The sequence below is a fragment of the Felis catus genome, chromosome D4, assembly GCF_018350175.1.
Source record: "Felis catus isolate Fca126 chromosome D4, F.catus_Fca126_mat1.0, whole genome shotgun sequence".
Taxonomy (NCBI): domain Eukaryota; kingdom Metazoa; phylum Chordata; class Mammalia; order Carnivora; family Felidae; genus Felis; species Felis catus.
In genome coordinates, this window is record NC_058380.1 from 24,113,609 (window position 1) to 24,128,587 (window position 14,979).

A 14,979-nucleotide genomic window follows, 5' to 3' on the forward strand; every position below is an offset into this window, starting at 1 on the left:
TTATTTTTACAGTGAAGCATATTCCTTATAAAAACATAAATCCTTATAAAAACATAACCTCCCAGCTCCCCTTATTGTATCCCCCCAGAGCTGCCTCTGTCTCGTATTGAGCCCTGCCTTTGCTCAATAACACAAAACACAAATTATCTAGTGGTAGAAACTCAAATGAAGACCTGGCCCAGAGAACAAAAAAAATGCCATTTAATAACCTGAAACAATAGGAGGTCATGATCTAGGCCACTCATTTGGCATTTACTATAAATCCTTGAGGGATATTAGCTGTCTTTTCAAGGAAATTCAATAAAAAAAAAATTGCTGAACATTGTCCATATGCAAAGCACCGTGCTAGCCAAGAAAGTTACCAGAAGACCCAGCTCTCCTCTCTGCGATATATCAGAGAAGAAGGGGATATGTACAAATAACCCTGACAAGAAGCAGTAATGTCAAGGATAGAAAGAAAAATAGCATATTTTGAAGAGTAATGCTATCTTGATATGATCATATTTTATACTTTCTGACTTACTGTAAACCCTTGAAAGCCATAAGTTTGTATATTCTAGAATCTTCGCACATAATGAGTGTTTTAATAGTAGTCTTTTTTTAGTGGAAGACAGAAACCCAACTCAAATTAGATTTTAAAATATTGGCTTGTAGATTAAAATTTAGAGTCCAGGTATAGCCCATATCAGCTTCAGGCACAGGTGAACCAGGTTTTCTAAAGAGGCCATAAGAATTTCTCTAGTTCTTGGCTCTGGTTTTTCTATATTGGCTTCATTCTCCAAAGATCCTCTTACAGTGGTATTAAAGAAAGCCCCAGAAATACTGCACCTGGTTAGTAATGCTAGCAGAAAGACAGCTTCCCTTCCCAAAAATTTTAGCAAAGTCATGAAATTCATTCCTAATGGAATGTCTTAGGTTGTGTGTCCATCACCATACAAGTTACTGGAGCCAGAGGAATGGAATGCACTGGCCAGTCTAAGTCATGTGCCCACTGCCAGAGCATATGAGGGATCCAAAGCACATGACTGACAGCTGTAGAGGGGAGATTCTTCAAAGCAAAGCCAAAGACTAGTTAGCATAGGAAACTAAAATGTTTCTCAGACAAGATGAGTAATACAGGCCGAAAAAGTACTCGGCAAGTATTCGCTAATTAATGTATTGATTAGTAAGCCTGGGATAAGTGAGATGATAGTAAATATGTGTGAAGGGCAACACAGCCATGATGAATCGTGAAATGAAGCCACAGAGGTGGGCAGTATCCTGCACGGCCTCTTGGAAATAAATCAACAACAAGGAGCTGATCTTGACCGTTTGCACTGTTTGAGAAGAATTAATTGAGTCTGTAATCGGTAAACAATCCTGAGGCTTTGCTAAGGTTAAGTTCTGCCTTCCGTGATGTGAAAATGGTGTCACAGGTATCAGAAGGTGAACATTGTTAACTGTCTGAATTGCCAGGAAACGAGAAGAAAAATTAAAAAAATGAATTAGAAATCTTAAAATCAGTTCTTGGATCACAACAAATACAATTATGAAAACTAGACTATACATTAATCAGATTTTCATATGCTACATAAGAAAAGCTTCCCTAAAAAGCCACAAGGAAAAACTACCTCTTACTTGAACTATGGAATGATCTGAATTGGCAATAATATATCAATGCTTCAAAAGAAAATAAACTGGCTTAGTCTTGTAAAAACAATGTCAATTAAAATATGCTTACAACTTTGATAATACATTATGTTTGCAACGTAGGGGAACCTTTAAGAATGTGTCAATATATTTTTATTCTTCTGTTAAATGACTTCATTTATGTTATCGTATTAATGTAAACAGTTTCTAATTAATGTATTAAAAGCTCTTAGTTCTTCAACCAACCAGGACTAGAATAAGTTTCAAGAATCCTTCCAGTCTAGCTACATGCATCAAGGACAAGCTACATCTACAGATTCACAGATGAACATCCTCACCTGGCAGTCTTGGCATCTCACAACTCACGCCACTTGCCCAATTCCATGCAAAAGTCTATTTTTAGACTTGCAGAATAATTATAAAGCCATAATTTTTCACTTATTCATTTAGACACAATTTTTAGTTCCTAAAAACACTGTGCTAGGATATAGGATATAAAAATGAATGAAAAATAGCTTTAGCTCCTAAGGAACTCACAGACTAAAGACGCCGCAGGGGAAGCAAAAAAATCTCCTCCATGTAGTATGATGAGCACTGGACTTGCACAGTAAGAGGGGCCACAAACCCTGTCACACCTGATCACACTACCAAATAAGTTGGCCACTCCCAAATAACTCTGAATACATGATCTCCAAAAGCACGTACGTTCCTAATTTCTCTGTCATTTCTACTCGTACAGATTCTCTAAAGTACCAAAAGCAAAGGGGACTGTGTCTTATATGGAAAAACTGCTACAGGCGATTCATTAACAGTGATTTACTATATCTGATACCAAACCAAAGAAACTACTCTTTGCCATGGTAACACTGCCAGGACCTAAACATTTTTCAAACTATGAGGAGCAGTAGGACTGAAATGAATCTAGTCATGAACAAAAACAAAATGATTGAATTTTAACAGTTTGTATAAAAGCATACACTTGACATTTCTACTCCAGACATACAGATTAAGAGGCTGTCTATCAGTGTAAATCAATTCAAAAGTTGAGTCTGACTTTCTCCTCCCTCAAGAAATGACTTGCAGGTATTTGTGGCCTTTCGCTCTGGCTTGACTATTATTTCACATTTTATTTGTAATTTTTCTTATGGAACACTAAAAACACTTATTTGTTTTTTTGGCCAGGTTTACTGAGGTATAATTTACAGCCAGTAAAATTCTCCCTTGCTAGCATACAGTTCTAGGAATTTTGACAAATGTATATAGTTGTACAGCCACCACCAAAATGAAAATAAAAAATAGCTTATTCTATCTTTAAAAACTTCCCTGTCCTTGGAGGTTAATCTCCTGCCCCTGAGACTACTAATAAATTTTCTGTCCCAATAGTTTTTACTTTGTTCAGAAAGTCACATAAATCAAGGCGCCTGGGTGGCTCAGTCAGTTAAGCGTCTGACCTCAGCTCAGGTCATGATCTCACAGCTCATGAGTTCAAGCCCTGCAGTGGGCTCTGTGTGTGCTGACAGCTCAGAGCCTGGAGTCCGCTTCAGATTCTGTCTCCTTCTCTCTCTGCCCCTCCCCTGCTCATGCACGTGCTCGTTCACTCGCGCGCACGGTCTCTATCAAAAATAAACATTAAAAAAAGAAGAACTCTTTAAGAAGTAACATGAGTGTATCAAAAAATATGTAACATTTTGAGTCTGGCTTCTTTCACTTAGCACAAGGCTATGAGATTTATCCATGTTGTTTTGTATGTCAGTCATTCGGGAAGCGTTGATTGGGATATTTTCCTTTAGAGTCTCCCTTATTTTCTAAGCCAAAGTCAATATGCAAAGCCTGGCCCTCTCACAGTTTACAGCTTTGTCACTGGTTAAAAAGGAACAGTTATAAGTATACCAGGCAAACGATAAACACTCTCAGGGGATAACCATAATCCATTCATATAGGCACTAAATCATATGTTCATAAGACCCAAGCCTTTGTTAATCACATGATTGGGCACTAAACTAATTAGGAGACACAAAGCAGTTTGTGGCAGTTTTCACTACTTTTTTCATCATAACAATAGTAGCAGCATTCATATTTGTGACTTTATAGTATCATGCATTAGTTTTCTTATCTGACCCACCTTCTGCAAAATAGAATTAGGCAAAGGAATTAAGTAGACCTCTTAACAGGAGTAGCAGACGATGGGTAGAGGCCCCCATTCCCCAAACGTTAGTCATTCAAGTGCCACCTTCACTTCAATCCTGGCTCTACCTGCATATCACCCATGTCACTGTTTATTTAACAATTTATATTGTACAGTTCATACTTTTACTAAGATAAATTTATTTTCAAAAGGAACTCTTCTCCTGTCATTTTTATTGGAAACCCTTTGCCATAAATAAAACTATGAAAATATCTGACAACTTTCACTCTACCTGTATAAGTCAATGCACTACCCCAAATCAGCCTGAGTTCTTGAGTACCACTTGTGCAGCCCATGTATACACCAACATACACTTTTAGAAACCCTGCAAATACAGTAGCTGTCCCATGCTTTAAATGATTTCTCCTTGACCATGGATTCTCTGCACATTCAAGGCAAAGTCAGCTTAGAGCTCTACTAAAACATTAAAATGAATTTTAAATTGCAAAATGCAGTATGTTTTTCTACTTATATCAGGCAGTAGAGCTCATCAGGGCTGATTTCTGTGGACATATGGACCAAATGCACCTTCTTACTCATCTCTTCAAAGTGGCTCTTCTGAGCAAGGCCAAGGCCAGTATCATTCAGCAACACACCCCCCTCCATTAGCTTACAGTTGGCATGTGGTCTCCTGGCCCTGGACTAAAAAATGAAACACAACCTTGGCCCCAAAAGACTTAAAGAATTTATTCACCAAAGGGCATATTCATATCTTCAAACAAGTATAATTTTCTTATATATTTCATGGTTGCTATAGGAATCTATGTAGATAATCATTGTGTTTTGTAAGGACACACATTATTGAAATCTCTTCTGACCCTGGTCACTATACCCCTTTGTCAAGACAGCTGACCTTCACATGTTAATCATCTCATCTGTTTGAAAGGGACTAAAATGTTTGTCCCACTTCCCATTTAATAAAGCTATCAAAAGGATTAATGAGAGAAAATCTCTAAAATACTCCAAGCTTTTTCCAAAAAGGCAGCAGTAAAACAGCAGGTGCCTCCTGTGAACATACATTTGTCTTCTTCCTATAAACTCATCCTGAAGGACATCAGGCTTCCAGCTTATATTTAATTGGCTGATTATGTTGTCACTCCTGAGCTCCTTGCCAAGTTACAGGGAAGAGTTTTCTTGGAAACCGTAGTTTCCAAACTTTCTCCAGCTATGCAGTTTAATTACATCTAGCAAAATGACAACAGAGCTCATAATTAGCCTGGAGATTAATTACTGCTGAATCAGTCCAAACACCACAGCTACCAAATTCAACACAGGTGCTTAGGCAAAGAGAAAAGAGTTCTCTCAATACCCAGCAGAAGGTGGACATGGAAGATATGCTTTATGACTCTCTTCCTGTGAGCTTAAACATGCAGCCTGTGCAAAATGCCTTGTGTTTCTATAGCCAGGACGCCCCTGAGTATTTTAAAAAGAACCAGACTCACAAACATTCCAAATACTGGTACCATATATTCTGAAATGTACAATGACTAGAGCAAGCCTTTCTATGCAAATTTCTGCCACCCAGAGCTCTCTTTCCCCTTCTAATTTTATTGAGGAGTCTAAAAATCCTATATAATTCATCTGCTGTTTTCAAAACTATGAATAAGGGAAGGATACAGAAAAAATTAACAAGCAAGCAAAAAATCGTGCTGTACCTCATGTTCATCCTGACTCCTGAAAGTGCCTATAAGCCCATAGGGTCGGCTACAATACTCAGACAGAGTGACCAGTGCATTATCACATCAGACCCAAAAGCCAACAACCACCCACTTGGAACCTCCTATTTCCTATCTGAGAAACATTGAAAGATTTCAGGAATGTTAGCTAGATAGGGAAAAGGAGGAATTGATCGCATTTACAAATGCTATCCATTTCTTTTTCCCCTTTACCTGCAAGTCACTTGAGTTACCTTTAAATATGTGCATACCTACAGTCCAACAAAGACAAATTAAAATTCTAACATGTAGCCAGTTGAGAACGAGTGGTCTTGAGTAAAACAGAGGTTGGCCAGATGGTATAATTGTGTATAACTCAGGGAATGGACAGAACCAGGTAAGTGGAGAAGGAAAAACTACGTGGGAAAGAATGAAGTTACAAATCAGAATCCCAGAGGCCTGGGTCCAAACATGTTAAAGGTGTGTGACAACAGAGGAACACCTGATTCTAAAACCATGTAATAAACAAGCAAACTCTCCTAATTAAAAGCTGATATGATCATGCTAAAGAAGCACTTTTAATGGGTTTGTAGGAGACATATACTTACTGGTTTGATTTTTTATTTGCTTATTTATTTGTGTTTGAAGGAATTGGAGTTTCTTTTGTTTGAGGTGTTTTTGTTTTGTTTTGTTTTGTTTTGTTTTTTAAATAACTGTGTTCATACAACCCAAAGGGAAAGCCACGGAAAGGAAGGACATGAAATCTGGAAGCCTTGTAGAAAGATTCAAATAAGTGAAATGCATGCAAATTCACAGCCCTAATGCTTGTTTCCTAGCTTACAAGGGGACTGAGGAAAGCTGCTGCAAAGCCATTTGCTTGCACAAGATTGGAGGAGAGAGTACATGGCTGCCAGGAGGGGAATGTTGTCAGAGCGACTTCAGAACGAGCACAGCCGTGCTCTCCAGCACTGAGAGGCCCGACCACTGTGCAACCAGCCGCACCACCATCTGTACAGGGCTGCTTCTCGGGGCTGGGCCAAACCCGAGCTGTGCCCCAACCCCTGCAACCTGAGAGACTGGAGCAGGTAATGCTCTAGAACACAGCTCTGTTGGCAGGGGTGCAGGGGTGTCAGGCCCAGGAGATAAAGACCTCGGGACAGCCATCTGAGTGGGGGCGCATGCACCCACTTCCACACATGTACCAGACATGGTAGGAAATGGTGCTCAGTGAGGATGTGCCCCCTTCACCCTCAACTTCTGAGGTGACATTGCTCAGAACAGCTTGGTGTAGCGGAGATTTAAAATCTGAAAAAACATGTTCAAGACTCAATTCTAAATCTTACTTCCTGGAGGACCATTAGCAAATCATCTCATTTCTGTGAGCCCTAGTGTCCTCATTTTGTAAATGGAAGTAATGAATTTTAGAGTTTGTCTAGTCCAACCATATCATTTTACAGCTGAAGAAATCAAGAACCAGAGAATATAAAGTGAATTCCCAAAGTCACCCAGCTAACTGATGGCTAAGCAGGATTCACACTCAAAGTTCCCAGCTTGAGTCCAGCTTTATTCCATAACTGCTCCCTTCTGCCCTAGTATTTCCCCTAACCCATAGGATGGGTTTAGGAAAGGATCTTAGGAGAGCATCAGATCTTCCGGTTCAAGATGGTGGTCTGAGCACACATCACTTCCATGGCCTCCTGTAATCATTAAAAATATTTTCAAAAGCAGGAGAAGGAGGAAGAATATGATGAGAGGAGGGGGAAAAGCGTCAGCAATAAACTGTAATGTGTGAATAAATCATGGAAGATTAGAATTGAATTGGTAGAGAAAATTTTTCGAAACTTAAAAACCAATTTAAGTTAAAAAGAATGCCTTCAAGAACTTTATTAAGTATGTATTATATTTAAACGATATATACCATGAAATTTTAATATTAAGTGTATTAGATATATTTTATATAATACATAATATTATATATAATTTATACATATGATAGACTACTATGAAGTCTTTGGAATTCATAGAAGTAGGAAGGATCTTCATATACTGACTTGGAAAAATGTTAATAAGGTAATGTCAAAGGAATAAAAGCATCAAAACTATCGAAATAATACAAATATATTTTATGAGTGCAAGTAATAAGTGTGTATAGCAAAAACAGCCAACACATTTATTATAATACAAATGCCTACAACACTGCTATAAGCACCATTTTGTACATAAGAAAATAGACACAGAGAGGTTAAGTAATTTGCCCAAGGGCACAGAGCTACAATGAGTAAGTGGAGGGGATGGGACACAAATCAAGGCCATGTAGCTCCTGTACTGATGTCCTTACCACTGACTCTCAGCTTCTCAGAATAGCATAGGAAGCTTTGAAAGTATAAGTTTAGGGAGTTGAGGGATGAAGGTCTTCCATTTTTAGTTTTATGTTTCCCTATTGTCTAGTAGTTTTCAGTAAGAATGTATTATCTTTTTGTTTTCAAAATTATCATAGTATAAAATTGGCTTTCTTAATGTACAATTTGTTAATTATATAATACATGTATGGATTCATGTAACCACCAGCACAACTGGGATACAGGACAGTCCCATCACATCCAAAAAACTCCTCCTTACTCTCACTTTTCAGTCACACACTCTCCCCACCTCAAACCTGTGGAAACCAGTGATCTACTCTCCATCACTATGGGTTTTTTTTTTTGTTTTTAAGTTTTATTTATTTTCAGAGAGAGAAAAATTGTGAGTGGGAGAGGGGCAGAAAGAGAGAACCCCAAGCAGGCTCCATACGTTCAGCGCAAAGCCCAACCCGGGGCTGGAACTCACAGTCTGATCATGACCTGAGCCGAAATCTAGAGTCAGAGGCTTAACCGACTGACTGAGCCACCCAAACGCCCCTCCATCACTACGGTTTTGACTCCTTGAGAATGTCACACAATACGTAGTCTTTTGAGGTTAGCTTCTTTCTCTCAGCATAATGCCTATGAGATTTATCAAAGTAGCTATATGCATCAATTATGTGTTCCTTTACATTACTGAACAGTATTCCATCACATGAATATAGCAGTGTTTATCCATTTGTACACTCAAGCACATTTTGGGGGTTTCTAGTTTGGGGCGATTATGAATAGAGCTATTATAAACATTTGTGTAACAGGTTTTTACATGAAGATAAACCTTCATTTCTCTTGGACAAAAATACCTAAGAGCATGTTTGCTGAGTTTTACAATAAGTATATATTTAACTTTATATGAAACTGCCAAACTGTTTTCCAAAGTTGCTGTACAATTTTGAATTCCCACCAGCAATGAATGAGAGTTCCTGTTGGTTTACAGTCTCACCAGCATTTGGTATTTTCAGTATTTTTATTTTAGCCATTCTTGTAGGTGTGTAGTAAGAATATATTGCTTTTAACTTTAAAAAATGAAAAGAACTGAACAGCATTGGTAAGTATAAGGCAAATAGATTAGCTCCTAAGCTACTGGAAGGTAGAAATATAAATAAGATCTATTATCCAAAAAATTCCATTCATACATCAAATATTTCTTGAGCACCTGTGTCTGCTATGCTCCCTGTGTACATGTTTCAAAGCCTTAGGAATGTTCATGTACTTTATGATCTTATTTTTCATTTTGTCAACACTATTTTCTATTTATTTATAATTCCCACAGTTTGTTTTTGTAACAACACTAAAATGTAATGCAAGTAGAATTCAAAAAAGGTAACTAATTAAATAACTAATATTGATATTAATAATTTGTTATTCTGAAAAACACTGTCCTCCACGGTTACAGAAGAGAAAGTCCAGATGGAGTGTACTCAGTTACAAAACTGTCTGTTGTTCTACCCTCCATCTTTGTTTTGTCATCTATCAAAATCAGGTAGAGCAGTTTACTGCCTACAAATGCCTTGTGAGTACTTGACAATGAGAAATTAATTAGAAGAGATATAAGGGCCAATTGATTTTCTGGCTGCCAATTGTCCACTTTGCAGATTATTTATGGGAGCCAGAAAGAAAATAGAAAAAAGGCAAAGAAGTGTGCCTGGGCTGGAAGACAACAAGGGGCTGCCCAGGAATTCAATTACAGTAATCCCTGCTGGCTCAGGACTTCCCTACATCTCTGCCACATCCTTCCTGCCAAACCCGGGCCACCTGGGCCAAGACTAGGCCTGTAATGCATTAGCATCCCAAAGACCTCTTTTCCTGATTTTGTGTAGGCTGTCAACAACATCTTCAATGGCACAGAAAGCAGATGCTAGGAAGTCTCCTTTAACATTACAAACCCATATAACAGAAAGGCTGACCAACATGGTCCCAGACTGAAGGAAAATTATAAATTATTCTCAGGAATTACATGTACCCCAGGAAAATGATATATTCAAGGAAAGGCTTGAATTTCCCTCCAGGGCAGTCTCATGTTGGCTCCTGATCCCAATTCTCCTAAAGCAGGTGAAATTTAACTAATTGGTTTAGAAATACTTTTTTGTAATTCTTTTGTGCAGGGTCCTAATCATAGAGGCCTAGAATTTGAAGTTGGGTTGAATATAAGGTTTTACATTTTAGTCCACATTTCACACATAGGACACAGAGGCCTAGAAAAGGAAATGACAACAATGTCAGAGCAGAATCACAACCAGTAAGAATAGTTTCAGACATCCAGTCTATAACATGAGCCAAATTTATTTATTTTACACATTTTTATGTCCTCCTCAAGGACAGCTATTCAAATGCATTGCTTTTGGAGATTATTGCCATCACCTACGACAAATTGCGTTTTTAATGACATTTCCTTGCAGAAATGCCCTTCAAGAAAGGGGAAGAGACAGGGAAAGGAGGGGGAGGAGGGAGGAGGGAGGAGGGGGAGGAAGGAGGAGGGGGAGGAGGAAGAGGAGGAAGAGGAGGAGAAGGAAAATCTCCAAAATGGACATGAAACACTGCTGCAAAGTAGCTGGGGGGAAACACTTTTTCCCTCAAGCTGTTTTTAAGAATAAACATCTCATTCTTAATGAGTTCCAGCCGATCCTAAATACGTCACAGTTTTACCATATCTTAATTGTATTCTGGTATTCCTGTCATATGGAGCAAGATGCATGATAACAGCTGCAAATTAACTTCAGTTCCTCAATCAGTTTTTAAAGAATCAAATTCAGCCACACTACTTCGACTATCAGTATTTATCCAAGAACTACTGATGTGGGTTTGGCCTTCAAAGTGAATGAGACTGAAAAGGGTCAAAGAAAACAGAGAAGATTTTTGGAAGGAAAATAATAGATGTTCTAATTTCCAAAGAGTTCAATCTTGGCTATATGAAAATACATTAAATTTCATTTATGACTACTTAAAAATCCTATCTAATTTTTATATCACCCACACTTCAGGTAGGAGCACCTAAAAATAATAGGTCTGACTGATGTGACCTGTCTTCTTTGAGTCCTAGCAGAGTGACTTCAAATGCTGGATAAATCCTTCTGGTTCCCTTCCCTTTCCTTAAAATACTTGAATGAATATTTTTATTTCAGAACTTCATAAATAATAATCCTAACCAATAATTATCACACCCTGGCTATATGTCAGGCACCCTTTTAAGCGAATAACATGTACTAATTCATCTAATTCTCAAACAAGTCTATGAGGGGAATACTACTGTTACCCTCGTCTTACAGGGAAGAAACTGAGGCAGTAAGGCTTAGTAAGATATATGTTGTCAAAGGCACACACCCTATAAAAGTGGAGCTGGGAAATAAGCCCATGCTTGTGAAGAAACAAAACCCAAATCATGTAGAGTTTATTAGAGTTAATTTACATACACATGAGAATAGAGAAGGCTATGCAGCAAATTAAAAAGAATTAACATGGATAACCACAGTCTGAGTTTATTTTTAACTCCACCTCACTGATAGCTTTTGTTAATACTACTAGCGAAAGTGATGAGATCTTTATCCTGAGCCACAATCCTATCTTGCTGCCTGATGCTTAGTGTATCTCTTCTGCTTCCTATAGCTCCACGTTGGATACTCAACCATGCCACCTTTGTTTGGACCACTCAGTCAGTGCCTTTTTTTAGAACGAGTAAATCTACTGCAAAGAGTTTTAACTCCTTTTTCCACTACTGTAAAAACTTCAGTCATTAAAGGAGAGAGCTTTATTGCTCAAAGTATAAAAACTTGATGTAACTTGCTAGTGCTCTAGCTATTGGTTCCTACCTTCACCAGCACTGAGTGCGTAATCCCTTCAACTGGCATGCCCTTTACAAATGCCTCTTGAGAACCTGTGACTCTCCTCTGGGTTTTATAGGTCTCCCTAACTTTGACAGCACCCAGTTCAAGGACTGCCCATACACCAAAGCTTCTTAAACACTAATAATGTTCAAATGAATCACCAGCAGATCTCATTAAAATGCAGATTCTCAGTACCTTTGGGGTAAGGCCTGAAATCTGCGTTTCTTTTTTTTTTTTTTTTTTTTAATTTATTGTCAAGTTAGCTAACATACAGTGTATACAGTGTGCTCTTGGCTTCAGAAGTAGATTCCCATGATTCATTGATTACATACAACACCCAGTGCTCATCCCAACAAGGGCCCTCCTCAATGCCCATCACCCATTTTCCCTGCCCCCCACCCCCATCAACCCTCAGTTTGTTCTCTGTATTTAAGAGTCTCTTATGGTTTGCCTCCCTCTCTGTTGGTAACTATTTTTTTCTTTCCCTTCCCCCATGGTCTTCTGTTAAGTTTCTCAAGTTCCACATATGAGTCAAAACATACATCTGTCTTTCTCTGACTGACTTATTTCACTTCGCATAATACCCTCCAGTTCCATCCACATTGTTGCAAATGGAAAGAGTTCATTCTTTTTCGTTGCCAAGTAATATTCCACATATACCACATTGGGGTGCATGTGCCCCTATGAATCAGCACTCCTGCATCCTTTGGATAAATTCCTAGTAGTGCTATTACTAGGCTGTAGGGTAATTCTATTTTTAATTTTTCGAGGAGCCTCCACTTCTAGAGTGGCTGCACCAGTTTGCATTCCCACCAACAATGAAAGAGGGATCCCCTTTCTCCACATCCAGCCAACATCTGTTGTTTCTTTCCTGAATTGTTATTTTTGGCCACTCTGACCAGCGTGAGGTGATATCTCAGCATGGTTTTGATTTGTATTTCCCTGATGCTGAGTGATGTTGAGCATCTTTTCATGTGTCTGTTGGCCATCTGGATGTCTTGATTGGAAAAGTTTCTATTCATGTCTTCTGCCCATTTCTTCACTGGATTATCCATTTTTCGGGTGTTGAGTTTGGTAAGTTTGTTATAGATTTTGGATACTACCCTTTATCCAACATGTCATTTGCAAGTATCTTCTCCCATTCCATTGGTTGCCTTTTAGTTTTGTTGACTGTTTCCTTTGCTGTGCAGAGGCTTTTTATCTTGATGAAGTCTCAATAGTTCATTTTTTCTTTTATTTCCCTTGCCTTCAGAGACATGTCAAGTAAGAAGTTGCTGCAGCCGAGGTCAAAGAGGTTGTTGCCTGTTTTCTCTTCTAGGATTTTGATGGTTTCCTGTCTCACATAAGATTCTGAATTTCTAACAAGCTTCCAGGTGATACTTATGCCACTTCAAAGACCACACTGTAAGTAGCAAGGACCTGACAGACTTGTCATTTCTTCCTTAGCAGTTTTTTATCCCACTATTAATGCCCCAATATCCTCCTTCCATCTCCTGCTCCAGCTATAATGCCAAGGCTATAGTATTTTCACATGCAACAAATGTTGTCTCATCCAGATTCCACCCCCCCACCCCCATATCTGTGGTCACCAACATGTATGTTTCTATGACCAAATAATATAGAAATTTTCTCAAGGCAGTAATTCAGGGCAAATGAATCAGTGAGAAAACCACCACAAGGGTTACCCTCCAAAATATTTAAACCAGAAATAGGTAGGTTGTGAGGCTGCCCTCTCCTCAGCTCCTATTCTCTAGCAGCTGAAAGTATAAGCAGGAGGAAATGGAAAATAGATGAGCGGAGGGCTTTGCCCAAGAGAGCTTTCATCAGTGAAGAACCAAAGTAATTACTGCACCTGACAAATTCCTACTCCTTGTTTTAGCCCAGTTTTAATAAAAGAAAGATTCAACAATGGTTTATATTACCCGGCGTTGCCTTTAATTTCATCAAACTCCAATATGAAGACTTGCCACGTTTACGCTAAACTGCTTTTTTTCTCCTGAAGTTCATTTGTGAAGGCAGCCGCTGGGGCTTTAATCATCTCTTCTGCAATCTTTCATTTCTAACACACTGTGATTGATCATGGCTCTCCCAGGCCCCCCTGCAAAGTAGGCAAATTTTCCTTCACATCAGTCCCAGGTAGTCAAAGGTAGAGAAAGCATCTACTAATTAAAGAACTAAAAGGCCATTTCAAATGCTCTGGCTATAAAGACTTCACGTTTCACATTCACAATGGGCCACAACCAAAAAGGTAAGATCCTCTGACCTGCTGGACCAGCCTATATTTCACTGACCTTGGGAACAGCCAGCAAACTCTTGGCATTTCAGACGTTCTGGTGAAATCTGGGGTAATGAAATGCTGCTCATGTTTGAGAGCACAAAGCCCTTAGAATAACCTTGTCAGTATTAAAGCAGATCACAGGAGTTCAAATCTCAATCACTGAGGCGCCATTGTCTCAAGAAGCACTTAGGAAAACCCCGACAATGTTTTATGCCTCCCAGATAACTCTTTCAGCACTGATGCTACTTTAAAAGTTCACTTCCTAGGACTTTCTCTAAAACCCTGTAGGCAGTAAGTTCATCCTTTTTGCATGACGTAAAGAGTGTGTAAGCCTCAATCTAGAGAAAATCCGGTTTAAGATGGCGAGGCAGAAAGATCCTGGGCTCACCTCCTCCCCCAGGCACACTCAGTCTGCAGCTACATATGGACAAATTTCCTCTTAAAGCAACCTAAAGGCTGGGTGAGTAAACCACACATCAGACAAACGGGAAGAAAACTACATAGAGGAGGGCAGGAGAGGCTGGGACACATTCTCGTCATAAACCTCACCCCCGGCATGGTGACCCATCATCAGGAGAAAACTCAAAAACCCTGAGTAGCAAAGGGCTGGAATCCTACATGGCCTACGTCGACTTCTGGGACCTGCCCCTGAGAGATGAGCCCCCAGGAAATTGGCTTTGAAAACCAATGAGGCTCACACATCCCAAGACTCGGAAGACCGAAGCTATCTGAGGAACTTACTTCGAGGGATGGTGCACCGGGACCCACCTGCCCCGGGAGCTCGGAGGCAACCGTTCATGCCCAGACTTAAAGTGAAGGAGGCTCACCTGCTTCCACTGAAGCCTCCACCGGAGGGACAGGCATGTCACTGACCGACCACACACGTCTCCGACCTCCGAACACCCGCACACGCAGACTGGCCGGCGCCATCTTGGCGCTCTCCATTTCCGGCGCCGGGAGACTCCCAGAGACGAGCCTTCGCGCAGCGTCTGGTGCTGATCTTTGCGGCTGC

At 39.5% G+C, this 14,979-nt stretch overlaps 1 long non-coding RNA gene across 5 annotated transcripts in view; it reads right to left on the reverse strand.

Annotated features, from left to right (window-relative positions):
- The window catches only part of LOC123381531, a 298,155-nt gene extending 283,239 nt beyond the window's left edge, over nt 1-14,916 (reverse strand). For all 5 annotated transcript variants that reach the window (XR_006588623.1, XR_006588622.1, XR_006588618.1 and 2 more), the window contains exon 1: nt 14,795-14,916. This is a non-coding gene — a long non-coding RNA (uncharacterized LOC123381531). The remainder of the gene's footprint in view (nt 1-14,794) is intronic.
- Between the last annotated feature and the right edge of the window lie 63 nt (nt 14,917-14,979).